Genomic DNA, 13,355 nt, shown 5'->3' with positions numbered 1-13,355 from the left:
AAAATTTTTCTGTTTGAATGTAAGATAGAATATTAAAAGATTAAATTATTTTTGAAAACTAATTTAATCACATCAGGAACTAACATGGTAACTCTAAAAATATAAATTTGTTAACTGTAAAATAGAGTCTGCATCTATTGATTACTTGCAAATTTGTAATAAATGTGTGTTCATATATGTGTGTATAAGTATGTATATAAAATGAGTGATTTAATTTTTTCTTTATTCTGTGTGTGTATGTGTGTGTGCATGCATGTGTGCATGCATTGTTCAAATCTGCCTCTGCTATCTGTACAGGAGAAAAAATTATCCAAATCAAATAGGAAGTGTAAAACTCAGATTGCTTCTTCAAGTGCTATACCATTTTTCCTAAGCCTGTTCATTCACTCCCTAGCTAAAAAACCCTTAAAGTAGGTTTGATCGCTATTGCTTGATCAAATGTAAAGCCACCAAACTCACTAGGCGTTTATGACCAGGCCCCTGTCTGTTTCTAGCGTGATACCTTGAGCCTCTCTCCTCTTCTCTTCTCTCTACACCCACACCCCCATCCCAACTCCAGGGTCATTTTATTTCCTCCAAAGCACCATGCTCTTTCCAAACAAATGCCATGTTTCTCCTCCAAACTCTTCCATTCTCTATTTCTTACTCCTTGCTCTGGCTTTTTACCTTTTACTCATTCTTTAGGACTCCACTTAGACATCCCTTGCTCAAGGATGCCCTCTCTGACATCCCGCAGTGAATAAATGCCCACTGTCATCTCCTCATTCCTATACGTGAAAGGTACTCTACAATTTTTTGTTGTAAGAATGGCTAAACAAGTTGTCAGAAATAAGCTTTGTGAGCCTAAGAATATTTAGTCTTCAATAAAAAGTTTAAAGAAGTGGATAATTGAAAAAACTCTAAATGTAACGATAACTCAAAATTTTCTTTAAACGGTTTAAAATTTGATTTAACTCATGTGCCTGTACTCTGTCCTGTCACTATAATTTTTTTTTTCTGAATTAACCTCTCCTGTGTACTGGAATGTTTATCATGATAGTTTATGAATTTTTAAGAATAAGGGACTTCTCCCACTCCCACCCTAAAAACTATAAGCGGTTTATTGTTGTCCATCTTTTTACCTGACACTGAATTTGAGGGTTTGTTTTTTTCAAAAATTGTATTGTTTTTAATCCATTTAATCTATTTTGCTCATCTTCAGCTTTGAGTTATTTGGGAATATGTATGTATTGAGTGCCAGGTCATCTGGTGACTAATCTCCTTACTCACTCTGCTGTCCACATTTAAAACTCTTTTAACAAGCGAGCTTCACCAAAATCAAGCAATAGTCATTAAGTTACAGAAGCAAAATTTTGTGGAAATCTAATCTTACCTAGAGAAATAGTACATGAAAATTAGTGTTGTCTGATGAAGAGCTTGTAACTAAAAATATGCAGTGTGATATGATGGAAAGAATACTTACACTAAGAAATGCATAAAGAAAAAGTCATTCCTCAGTTTTAATTGCCATTAATAAATAGACTTTTTCTACACACATATATTAATTTTAAAAATTTATGTCAGTGTGTATATTGCTTTGTAACTTATTTTTCAACCTAAAGGATATATCCTCAGATTCTTTCATGACATGAAATATGATTTTTAATGCTTGCTTATGTGTCCATGATTGGTTAATTCACCAAAATGTTCTAATCTTATGTCAGGAAAAAAATATTCTTTCATTTGTTTCCTTGCTAGATAAAGTACAGTCTATAGGGCATGGTACTGGTGATAGATACTCTCTAAATCCCTGTCCTTCTTCAGGGATCCTTGGATGGAAACTGTGTCAAGGATGGGAAATTTTCAATGAGTTAAGAAATAAAAATGGAGAGAGACTCCGCTGCAGATGAGAGTCTGTTTTCCTCTGGCACTTTTGCTAAGGTTGTTGGTCCAGGAGTCCCATGGTTTCTGAAGCCAACTTCACTGCCATGCCTAGAAGCAGCTTAAAAAGTGGCCTTTGAGGACAATGTCAGCCCCAGCATCTGAGGCAAAAGAGAGGATATCATCATTAAAGTCACAGGAGACAACTTGGTCTTTAGTGTAGCCCAGGTTGCCTTCCCTTTTAAGGGGTCCCTCTGACATCTGCTAACTAATATATTCTCCAGGTCAGATCCTTGATAAACATTGTGACAGTAGGGACTTCTAAGGTCACGCCATCAGACATGGATCAGCTTATCCACAGCCTTGGCAGTGTCAGTGGTCAGTGGATACAGTGATGATATTTTGGGCAACACTATAGCCATCATACAAGTTTGCCATCCTTGGACTTACATGGGCAGTGATAGCATGGGCTATGGTCATTGGTCCCTTCACAATGCTAAAGTTGTTATAAATGACCTTGTCAGGGGAGGCAAGCAAAGCAGTTGGTGATACAGAAAGCATTGCTGTCAAACCTTGAGGGAGTTATCACAGTTCTCATGGTTCCTTATAATCACAAACACAGGGACATTGATAGAGTGGCAGAGATGATGACCCTCTTGGCTCTGTTCTTTAGGTGTGCCTCAGTCTTCAACAGGGTGTGAAGATACCAGTGAAAACCACCATATACTTAGCACAAGCATTATCCTTTTTTCTGTTGTTGGGATCTTGCTTCTGGAAGATGGAGATGGGCTTCCCGTTTACCACACAATTTTGGTTCTCAGCCTTGATCATGCCCTTCTACTTGAATAGAAGAGTCATACTGGAAAGTGAAGAAGATGTAGTCTATAAAAGGGTCACAAGTGGTGATAATATCCATGGCACATTATAGTTATATAGGTTCTACTGTATTTTCCAGATAATCCTTAAGATAGGACAATGTTTGATGACATGGGAGATTTTAACACTGCTACTACTAGCACAATTAGAATATCCCAACCATTTAAGAAAGAAAGAAGAAAATGAGGAAGGGAAGGAAAGGAGGGAAGGAGAGGGGAAGGAGAAGGAGGAAGAGTAAAAAAATAAATAGAAAAAAGCAAAACAAAAATAAGCATTATAAAATAAGATGACAGAAGTGAGACTAAACAGGGCAGTTACATTTAGGAAATGTAGCATTAAAGAGTTCCATTTTGAGAAAAGATGTTGCATCAAAATGCAAACTCTAAAGTACGATGTTTGAAAGTGACACATATTTTTAAAAGTAAAAGAAAAATACTAAAAACTTAACGTGGAAAAAGCATTTATTAAGTGCAAAATGAAATGCAGTTGTCAAAAATATTTAAAACAGACAAAGTAGAATTCTAGATAAAATGCATTAGGAGCAAGCAGAATTTTTTATATTGATAAGGTACATAATCCATAATAAACATATAACAATCACAAACCCTATTTCCCTGCTTATAATATTACACTGAAATAAATACACCTCCCTCAGGTAGCAACTAAAATGTCACTTCCTTAAATAAGCTGTTCCTTATACCCCAAGTTAGATTAGATCCCTCATTCTGTGTCTTCCTAGCACGCTCTAGTTTTTCACAGCACTTTTCACCTTTCCACTCCATGTCTGTCTTGTTCCCTAGAATATGAGGTCCATGAGGGAAGGCACTGTGTCTGTCTTTTAGTCAATATTGCTTGGTACTCTTTAACCTGGTAAGTGCAGAAGATGATAGAGCCAAGCATGAGCCATCCCAGCAGAGAAATTATTTTCCACTGATTTTTCTCTGTTTAGTGAGCCACTGCATCAAGGAACATTGATACCCAACTTTATGTTTTGTTTGGGTTCAAAATGTATCTAATGACCAGCTTCTTTCTTCAGAGTTGCTATCTGGTGCATGCTATTCAAACTCCTAACAACCTCCTAACTTTCTTCTTGATAAAGTCACCACTGAGGTTCCTGGACCTCCTAATAAATACCATCCTTTATAAAATTGTTTATCCACATGGGAGTAATAGAGATTATTGGGAGTGTGCTTTCTCCCCAGCTCCATGATCCATCAGGGCCTTGAGTCCTCATTCCTCCAAATCAGGGATGGGTAGCTGTTTAGAGAAGTTCTACCAGGGCCTCTGTAACTTACTTCCCATCAGAGGACCCCCCTGACAGCTTTCTGCTTTAGGCACTCCTTACAGTTTCCAGAACAGCTATTTTAAATACTGATAAAATAAGTCTATGTGCTGTATTTTCTTCCAAACTGACTGACTCCCCCTTTCTCTTAAACGCTTACTCTGAAAATGGTAATGTATCAGTGGGGTCCTGCCACTGTCCTCTCCATTTAATTTAGTGATTCTGCCAGTTGTTAAGAGATCTGTATTATGCTTTAACTTACCAGTGTCTTCTTTCAGTCGTCTCATCTATGCTAAATGTTGCAGTAAGGGAAGACAACAAATATTTATCAGTCCTTTACTCTGAAGTTGGCATTATCTTAGTGCTTCATTTACATTATCTCAATTAATCCAGACGATAATTATATTTTCCCTATTTACATATGCAAATACTGAACTGTAAATACCAGTACTCGGATTTGAATCTAACTCTGCCTTGCTCCAAATCCCATTCTGTCTTTGTAAAATGTTTTATTTTAATTTGGGGGGGCACACCACACAGCATGTGGGATCTCAGTTCCCCGACCAGGTATTGAACCGATGCCCCTTGCAATGGAAACAAGGAATCTTAACCACTGGACCGCCAGGGATGTCACCCATTCTGTCTTGCTAATAGGTGTCTATAAGTTTTACCCATAGGAACTAGCAGGAAACATACAGGTGCTTTTGAATTTAGGACACTAATGAATTGAGTGCTCAATTTGCTCATTGATATAAGGATGAAGGAAGAGATTTTATAGTTATAGACCATGTCAGAATTTAATGCTTTTGTTTCTTTAGGGGAACTCCAAGCAAAGTTTATATATAACTCTTGCCAATTCTTGATTATTTAGAAATTGGTTACTAAGTTTATGGGTTTTAAAAAATACTTGCTTTATATCCATATGTTCCTTCCTATCAGCCTTTCAAGTATTCTTTTGCCAGAGATGGGACAGGGAGAAAAGAAAAACTTTTATTAATGTGCATTTTGATAAATATTTTCAAAACTACTTAGCACAAAAAGGAGTTGAAATTTTTAGCTAAAATTAATTTGAATGCTTATCTTCATTTAAAAAACAATCTCTATCATCCTATGACATAAATTCCTATAACACTGATTACATTTTATTCCAAGGGAAGTTCTATGTACTTATTCTTAAAACTTCATATCATCTTAAATTCATCCATGTAAGTACTTGTTTGTCACATCTTTCTGGTTGAAACCTTAACTTCTTTCTCCCATCTACTGTTTATTTATTTCTTCGTGATAACCCTCATGGCAGTTGCTTTTACAAATATCCTGGGGAAAACGTTCTTTTAAGATATCATTTACTTACCAAACTAACAAAAACATTATTTTTATTATATAGAAAGACATTTTGGGCAATTATAGAGAAATTTGGGCAATTATATAGAAATGTGAAGTGTATGCATTGCTTTGAAGTATTGAGAGAGCTAGATTCTAAAACTGTCTTTGAAATTTAGAGTGTCCTCTGAGAAGTTTCAATTTCCCCATCTGTAAAATGTCGTAAATAATATGCACTTTAGTAGAGCTACTTTGGTGTTTGCAGGGAAAAATATGTAGGATACCTGGCACAATGTGTATTTAATGAGAGCTACTATTAGTAAAGTAATGATGTAAATTAAGAACTAAAAAGCAGAATAATTTTTGTAAGAATAAAATGCAATGCATACCACACCTTTATTTGTTAGCATCAAGGCCTGGCCCCACCCAAGAACCTATAGGCTCCAGTGCTAAGGTGCCTCAGTCCAAAGAACTAAATGGGCAGAGACACAGCAACAGACAGGCTACCTCTATACATGCCCCTTGACATGGCCCTGCCACCAGAGGGCCAAGACCGAGCTCCATCCACCAGTGGGCAGGCACCAACCCCTGCTACCAGGAAACCTCTAGACCAGCTTCACCCACCAGAGGGCAGACACCAGAAGCAAGATAACTACCATCACACAGCCTGCATAATAAGTCTGCAAATACAGGCCAAACCCTACCCTAGGACAAGCTGACCCCTGGCCCTTGGGTGTTGAAAGGGAGTACACTACTGGGACCCATTGACTTCTACAGGAGGCCACTTCTCCAAGGTTGAGAAATGTAACTAACCTACCATATACATAAAAATACAGATAGCAACTTAGACACAATGAGATGGAAGAGGAATATGTTCCAGATGAAGGAACAAGATAAAATCCTGGAAGAAGAACTAAGTGACATGGAGATAAGCAGTCTACCTGAGAAAGAGTTCAAAGTAATGATCATAAAGATGATCCAGTAATTCAGGAGGAGAATGGATGTACAGAGTGAGAAGTTAGAATTTTTTAACAAAGAGACACTATGAAGAACAACCAAACAGAGTTGAACAATACAATAACTGAAATGAAAAATACACTAGTAGGAATCATTAGTAGACTAAACGAGGCAGAAGAGTGAATCAATAAGCTGGAAGACAGAGTAATGAAAATCACTACCACAGAACAGAAACAAGAAAAAAGAATGAAAAGAAATGAGGACAGTTTAAGAGACCTCTGGGACAATATCAGGTGTGCTAATATTCACATTATAGGGGTCTCAGAAGGAGAAGAGAGAGAGAAAGGGCCTGAGAAAATATTTGAAGAGATAATAGCTGAAAACTTTCCTAACCTGGGAAAGGAAACAGTCACTCAAAGTCAGGAAGCACAGAGTACCATACAGGATTAACCCAAAGAGGGACACACCAAGATACATTGTAATCAAAATGACAAAAATCAAAGTTAGAGAATATTAAAAGCAACAAGAGAAAAGTAAAAAATAACGTTTCTGGAACTCTCATAAGACTGTCAGCTGATTTTTTTTAGCAGAAACTGCAGGCCAGAAGGGAATGGCAAGATATATTTAAAGTGATGAAAAAGAAAAGTCTACAAACAAGAATACTTTACCCAGCAAGACTCTTGTTCATATTTGATGGAGAAATCAAAAGCTTTACAGACAAGCAAACGCTAAAAGAATTCAGCACCACCAAACCAGCTTTACAACAGATGCTAAAGGATCTACTCTAGGCAGAAAAGAAAAAGCCACAACTAGAAACAAGAAAAATTATAAAATGGAAAAGCTCACCAGTTTAGGGTTAGGGTGAGGGTTAGGCAAACATACAGTAAAGGTAGGGATTCATCCACACACAAAGCTAGTAGGGAGGTTATAAGACAAAGTAGTAAAATCATCTGTATCCATAATAAGCAATTAAGGGGTACACAAAGCAACTAGATGTAAAATATGATACCAGTAACAGTAATCATGATAGGATGAGAGCACACATGTGGGCTATTTAAAATGCATTTGAAATTAAGAAGTCAGCAACTTAAAACAATGAGTAATATATAGAGACTGCTATATAAAAACCTCATGGAAACTGCAAGTCAGAAAACTGTAGTAGATATACACACGAAAAAGAAAAAAGGACTTGAAACATAACACTAAAGATAGTCATCAAATCACAAGAGAACAAAAGAAGAAAGGGGGGGGGAAGGACCTACAAAAACAAAACAATTAACAAAATGGCAATAAGAATATACATATTGATAATTACCTTAAATGTAAATGGATTAAATGCTCCAACAAAGAGACATAGAGTGGCTGAATGGTACACAAACAAGACTCATATATATACTGTCTATAAGAGACTCACTTCAGATCTAGAGACACATACAGATTGAAAGTGAGGGGATGGAACAAAGTATTCCATGCAAATGGAAATCAAAAGAAAGCTGGAGTAGCAATACTCATATCAGACAAAATAAATTTTGAAGTAAAGATTGTTACAAGAGACAAGGAAGGACACTCCGTAATGATCAAAGTGTCAATCCAAGAAGAAGATGATATCAATCATAAATACATATGCACCCAACATAGGAGCACCTCAATTTATAAGTCAAATGTTAACAGACATAAAAGGAGAAGTGGAGGACAATAATAATGGAGAACTTTAACACTCCACTTACATCCAGACAGAAAATCAGTAAGGAAACACAGGACTTAAATAACACATTAGACCAGATAGACTTAATTGATATTTATAGAGCATTCCATCCAAAAGCAGCAGAATACACATTATTTTCAAGTGCACATGGAACATTCTCCAAGATAGATCACATGCTGGGCCACAAAGCAAGCCTTGGGAAAATTTAAGAAAATTGAAATCATATCAAGCATCTCTTCCAACCACAACACTATGAGATTAGAAATCAACTACAAGAAAAAAACTGCAAAAAAAAAAAACCCACAAAAAAACCAAACATGTGGAAGCTAAACAATATGCTACTAAACATCCAATGGATCACTGAAGAAATCAAGGAGAAAATTAAAAAATACCTAGAGAAAAATTAAAATAAAAAAGCACAGTGATCTAAAACCTATGGGAGGGACTTCCCTGGCAGTCCAGTGGTTAAAGACTTTGCCTTCCAATGCAGGGGGTGTGGGTTCAATCCCTAGTTGGGGAGCTAAGATCCCACATGCCTTGTGGCCAAAAAACCAAAACATAAAATGGAAGCAGTTATTGTAACAAATTCAATAAAGACTTTAAAAATGGTCCACGTTAAAAAAAAATCTTTAAAACCTATGAGACACAGCAAAAGTAGTTCTAAGAGGGAAGTTTATAGTGATACAAGCTTACTTCAGGAAACAAGAAAAATCTCAAATAAACAACCTAACGTTAGAGAACAAAACCTGAAGTTAGTAGAAGGGAAGAAATCATAAAGATCACAGCAGAAATAAATGAAATAGAAACTAAAAAACAATAGAAAAGATCAATGAAGGTTTCCCTGGTGGCACAGTGGTTGAGAGTCTGCCTGCCGATGCAGGGGATGCGGGTTCGTGCCCCAGTCCAGGAGGATCCCGCGTGCCGCAGAGTGGCTGGGCCTGTGAGCCATGGCCTCTGAGCTTGCACGTCCGGAGCCTGTGCTCCACAACGGGAGAGGCCGCAGCAGTAAGTGGCCCGTGTACTGCAAAAAAAGGAAAAGATCAATGAAACTAAAAGCTAGTTCTTTGAAAAGATAAACAAAATTGATAAACCTTTAGCCACACTCATCAAGAACAAAAGGGAGAGGGCCCAAATCAATACTATCAGTAAAATTGGAAATGAAAAAGAAATTACAACTGACACCACAGAAATACAAAGAATCATAAGGGACTACTATAAGTAACTATATGCCAATAAAATGGACAACCTAGAAGAAATGGGAAAATTCTTAGAAAGGTAGAATCTCCCAAGGCTGAAGCAGGAAGAAATAGGAAATGTGAACAGACCAATTACCAGTAATGAAATTGAATCAGTAATTTTAAAACTCCCAATAGACAAACAGTCCAGAACAAGATGGCCTCACAGATGAATTCTACCAAACATTTAGACAAGAGTTAACACCTCTCCTTCTCAAACTATTCCAAAAAATTTCAGGGGAAAGAACGTTTCTGAACTCATTCTGTGAGGCCACCATTACCCTGATACCAAAAACCAGAAAAAGATATCACAAAAAAAATAAATAAAAGGTCAATATCACTAATGAACATTGATGCAAAAATCCTCAACAAAATACTAACAAAACCCACAGATCAATCATTGTTATATACCACATTAACATTGAAGAATGAAAACCATATGATCATCTCAATAGATACAGAAAAAGCTTTTGATAAAATTCAACATCCATTTATGTAAAAAAAAAAAAACTCCAGAAAATGGGCATAGGGGGAACATACCTCAGCATAATAAAGGCTATATATGACAGACCCACAGCTAACATCATCCTCAATGATGAAAAGCTGAAAGTATTTCCTCTAAGATCAGCAACAAGACAAGGATGCCCACTCTCACCACTTTTATTTAACATAGTTTTGGAAGTCCTAGGCACAGCAATCAGAGAAGAAAAAGAAATAAAAGGAATCCAAATTGGAAAAGAAGAAATAAGACTGTCACTGTTTGCAGATGACATGATACTATACAAAATCCTAAAGACACTACGAGAAAGCTACTAGAGCTCATCAATGAATTGGTAAAGTTTCAGGATACAAAATTAATGCACAGAAATCTGTTGCATTTCTATACACAAACAACAAAGGATCAGAAAGAGAAGTTAAGGAAAGAATCCCACTTACCATCACATCAAAAAGAATAAAATACCTAGGAATAAACCTACCTAAGGAGGCAAAAGACCTGTACTTCAAAAACTATGGTACTGATGAAAGAAATTGAAGATGACACAAACAAATGGAAAGATATGCTGTGTTCTTGGACTGGAAGAATCAATATTTTTAAAATGACCATACTACTCAAGGCAGTCTACAGATTCAGTGCAATCCCTATCAAATCACCAATGGCATTTTCCACAGAACTAGAATGAAAAATTCTAAAATTTATATAGAAATATGAAACACCCTGAGTAACCAAAACAATCTTGAGAGAGAAGAATAGAACTGGAGGAATCAGACTCCCTGACTTCAGACGATACTACAAAGCTACAGTAATCAAAACAGTACGGTACTGGCACAAAAACAGACAGGTAGATTGATGGAAAAGGATAGAAATCCCAGAAATAAATCCATGCACTTATGTTTAATTAATCTATGACAAAGGAGACAAGAATTTACAATGGAAAAAAGACAGTCTCTTCAATAAGTGGTTCTGGGAAAACTGGACAGCTACATGCAAAAGAATGAAATTAGAACATTCTCTAACATGATATACAAAAATCCACTCCAAATGGATGAAAGACTTAAATGTAAGACTGGGTACTATAAAACTCGTAGAGCAAAACATAGGCAGGACACTCTTTGACATAAATTGAAGCAATATCTTTTTCGATCTGTCTCCTAGAGTAATGAAAATTTAAAAAATAAACAAATGGTACCTAATTAAACTCAAAAGCTTTTGCACAGCAAAGGAAACCATAAACAAAACAAAAAGACAACCCACAGAATGGGAGAAAATATATGCAAGCAATGCAACAGTCAAGGAATTAATCTCCAATTGGTAGGAATTGTAAATTGGTGCAGCCACTATGGAGAACAGTTTGGAGGTTTCTTTAAAAGCTAAAAATAGAGTTATGATAGGCTCCAGCATCCCAACTCCTGGGCATGTTTCTGGAGAAAACTAATCTGAAAAGGTACATGCACCCCAATGTTCCTAGCAGCACTATTTACAATAGCTAAGACATGGAGGCAACCTAAATGTCCATCCACAGCTGAATGGATAAAGAAGATGTGGTATATATACACAGTGGAATACTAGTTATCCATAAAATAATGAATAATGCCATTTGCAGCAACATGGTTGGACCTAGAGATTATCATATTTAAGTGAAGTAAGTCAAACAGAGAAAGGCAAATACCATATGACATCACTTTTATGTGGAATCTAAAATAAGTGATATGAATGAACTCATTTACAAAACAGAAATAGACTCACAGATATAGAAAACAAACTTATGGTTATCAAAAGGGAAAGGTGGGGGGAGGGATAAATTAGGAGTTGGGATTAACATACACACACTCTATATATAAAATAGATGAACAGGGACCTACTCTGTAGTGCAGAGAACTATATTTGGTATATATATATTATATATATATATAATATATATATATAGAATCACTTTACTGTACACCTGAAGCTAACACAACATTGTAAATCAACTATACTTCAATTAAAAAAATAATGAAACAAAATAAAATTGGATGAGAGAAAAACTAAACACTGTAAAAGCAATCAATCTAATTAGAAAATGGACAACAGACATGGAGAGACATGTCACTGCAGAGGATATACAGATGGCAAATAAGAACATGAAAAGGTATTCAAATTTATTAACAGATAAGGAGAGGCAAATTAAAATAACAGTGGGATATCACTGTACTCCAATCAGAATGGCTAAAATCAAAAGTAGTAACAACACCAAATGCTGGCAAGGATATGAATGGTACAACAAATCTGGAAAACAGTTTGGCAGTTTCTTAAAACACTAAACACATTACTACTGTACTACCCAGCATGTGCACTCCTGAGAATCCATCCCAGCTATATAAAAACTTACGTTCACCCAAAAAACCTGTGCATGTATGTTTATAGCAGCACTATTCCTAATACTTGAAAACTGGAAGCAAACCGGATGTCCTTCAGTGGGTTAATTAAAGTGTGGTACATCCATAACATTGAATACTACTCAGCATAAAAAAGAAAAAGCTATTGATACACACAACAGTTTGGATGAGTCTCTAGAAAACTACTATGCTGAGAAAAACGAATCCCCAAAAGTTACATGCTGTATAATTCTATTTGTTCATCATTCTTGGCATGACAAAATTATAGAAATAGAGAACAGATTAGTGGTTGCCAGGAGTTAAGGAGGAAGTGGGAGCAGGAGAGAGGTAGGTGTGGCTATAAAAGGGCAACAGGAGGGATCCTTGTGGAATTGTTCTTTTTCTTGGCTGTGTCTATGTCTATATCCTGGTTGTGATGTTGTACTATAGTTTTGCAAGATGTTAATTATCTGTGGGGAAAACCAGGAAAAGTGCACATGCAATTTCTTGGTATTATTTCTTACAACTGCATGTGAATCTACAATTATCTCCAAACAACTAGTGTAAAAAATTAAGTTGTAAAAATAAAAGCAACATCCACTTTTATTTGTAAAAACATTTTCTTTCACTCACACAGTGATATGAACTTCCCATTTGGGCTGCTCAGAACCTGTCTTCTATAATCCTTTGCATAACTAAACTCTTGCTGTTCTTAGACTGAAACAAATCATTTAAAATTTTTTTTAAAAGAAACTAAATTTGGGAAATAAAGCTGGCCTTATTTTTAATTTTGGCCACTTTGAATTTGACTTGAGCATCTTTGAAATACTAATGCATAGATATTTGAAATGCCTAATTCAAAAAATACTTTTTGCAAGATAGTCATGACTATTTTAATGCTGGGGGAAGCTTCTATAAGAATAAACCTCATGGTTTAGAGATCAAAGGTTCTCCAGTTCTTCAGTGTCTACACTGACTCCAGAGCTACTTAACACTTTTATTGAATAAAACTAGAATAAAAATCACAGCTTTTATTACCCTTTCATGACTGCATGTAGTCTTTCCAATTAAAGTTTGAATACGTTGTATGACAGGGGTCAGGTTTCTTACCTGAAGATAAGAAGTTCTATATTTTTAGAAAACGTCTTAATCATATTAACTATTATATTCATGATAAAAAATTGTACCCCATTTTAAAGTTTATTCCTTTCACTACAAAGAAAGAAAAATATAAACTGTTTCCAATTTTCATGACATCTAT

At 35.9% G+C, this 13,355-nt stretch overlaps 1 protein-coding gene and 1 pseudogene across 1 annotated transcript in view; one reads left to right on the top strand and one right to left on the bottom strand.

Moving 5' to 3' along the window:
* ANKS1B (ankyrin repeat and sterile alpha motif domain containing 1B) overlaps nucleotides 1-13,355 on the top strand; it is a 1,077,938-nt gene that overhangs the window by 439,097 nt on the left and 625,486 nt on the right. The window lies entirely within an intron of this gene.
* LOC136792316 (glyceraldehyde-3-phosphate dehydrogenase pseudogene) lies at nucleotides 2,233-2,776 on the bottom strand (annotated as a pseudogene).

The sequence above is a fragment of the Kogia breviceps genome, chromosome 12, assembly GCF_026419965.1.
Source record: "Kogia breviceps isolate mKogBre1 chromosome 12, mKogBre1 haplotype 1, whole genome shotgun sequence".
Taxonomy (NCBI): Eukaryota; Metazoa; Chordata; class Mammalia; order Artiodactyla; family Physeteridae; genus Kogia; species Kogia breviceps.
Note: the sequence above shows the minus strand (reverse complement) of the source record. Positions and strands in the feature narration are given on the sequence as shown.